General features: G+C 36.0%; 1 long non-coding RNA gene across 1 annotated transcript in view; it reads right to left on the reverse strand.

Annotated features, from left to right (window-relative positions):
• LOC145248245 (uncharacterized) overlaps positions 1-1,945 on the reverse strand; it is a 166,289-nt gene that overhangs the window by 163,127 nt on the left and 1,217 nt on the right. The window lies entirely within an intron of this gene.

The raw sequence follows: 1,945 nt of genomic DNA on the forward strand, positions 1-1,945 counted from the left end.
AAATGTTGGTTTATGGTGGAATGAAAGAATGAATGATGTCAGGGGAGGGGTGCGAGAAAAGCGGAAAAAAAGAAGGGAAAGGGGGAAAAGGTGGGAGTGGGTGCTTGGTAGGTCGGTAATGCTTTAGTTTTGGAGTTCAAGAACATTAGGTAGTTGTGGGGGGTCTGAGAAGTTCATCTCTGGTGTGGCTAAGGACATAGGGATACATGCAGGGGGTAGGGAGATATGTAGGGGTAAGACAAGAGGGGTTACTTTAAATTTAGAGTTCTAAAGTTAAGCTTGTTGGCGTCTCGTTAGTGAGATTATTTCTTGATAAGTATGTCCTGACCTGTTGGGTGTTCGCTTAGCTTTGGAGGCGGGGGGGTTATGATTCGTGTTATCTATTTGATTTTTATTTGTTGTTAAGTGCTTTGAGAAGGTTAGCCTGGGGCCTTACGCATACACAACTTAACACTTTAAGGTCAATTGAGGTCAACGGGAGCAATGTGGGTGTATATGTGTGCATGTATGCATATGCGCATGTGTTTACATGTCGAGGTGGAGATGTATGTATACATGTGCGGTTTGTTTAAGTGTACGTGTGTGTGTGTATGTGTGCATTTGCGTGCTCGCGCGTACGGCCCCAGGCTAACCTTCTCAAAGCACTTAACAATAAATAAAAATCAAATAGATAAACCGAATCATATCCACACTCGCCTTCCAACCTAAGTTAACACCCAACAAGGTAAGGGCATACTTATCAAGAAAACACCTCACTAACGAGACGCCAACAACCTAAACCTTAGAACTCGAAATTAAAAGTAACCCCCTCGTCTTACCCCTACATATCTCCCTACCCCCTGCATGTATCCCTATGTCCTTAGCCACACCAGAGATGAACTTCCCAGACCCCCCACAACCACCTAATGTTCTTGAAGTCACGTAGCTAAAACAATAATGTAACTAAACAGAAAAAACGGTAATGAAAAATAAAACGCATATTTGCTCTACAACAGTGTTGAGCACTTTCTTCAGGTTTTTATTAATTACTATATATATATATACATATATATATATATATACTGTTTGACACATTCCAGGGAACCTACATCTAAAATTTCAAGTGTTTAGACCCAAAATTTGCGGAGGAGTTTGGTAGAGTCTGAAATGGTCAACTCTTTCAACTTTGACCTCTTGGCAGCTAGATTTTCGCCCCAGAACTGACTAAAAGCTTGCTGCATGTCTGAATACCCTTTATGTACAATTTCAAATGTTTAAACCAGAAATTGGCTGAATAATTTGCTAGAGATCGCAATGGTCAAATATTTCGAACTTTGAAACCTTGGCAGCCAAATTTTCGGCCAAAAAATCGATTCAACAGCTTTCACTAGGTCGGAATACACTTTATATAAAATTTCAAATATTTAGACCAAAAATTGGCTGTGTAATTTGGTAGAGACCGCAGAGGTCAATTTTTTAACTTTGACCCAAATTTTGGCCCCTTAGATATTATTGTCAGGGACTCAAATCAAATAAAAAGTTTAGTCCATGTCCAGTAACCTATATCTAAAAGGTAGATTTCTTTTCGAGTATTCTGTGGAACAATAAATTCTTTTAAATTATAATTTACACTCTTTAATTGTGTTCATTTATATATATATATATATATATATATATATATATATATATATATATGCATATATATATATATATATATATATATATATATATATATATATATATATATATATATATATTATACAGACGTTGGTTTAAAGAAAAAGCAAATATGTAAAAAAATATATATACAGAAAAAGAATATTATCGATAGTTGAAAATTAACATTCCTTACACATCTTTTCCTCCTTTCAGCCTTTTCCTCCTTCCACTTTTACTGGCAAAAAAGGCTGTGTCACGTGTCATGCATAAAAGGTTGATGCATATAAATTGAACATCATATAAATTC

The sequence above is a fragment of the Euprymna scolopes genome, chromosome 26, assembly GCF_053919585.1.
Source record: "Euprymna scolopes isolate OS-2025 chromosome 26, ASM5391958v1, whole genome shotgun sequence".
Taxonomy (NCBI): Eukaryota; Metazoa; Mollusca; class Cephalopoda; order Sepiida; family Sepiolidae; genus Euprymna; species Euprymna scolopes.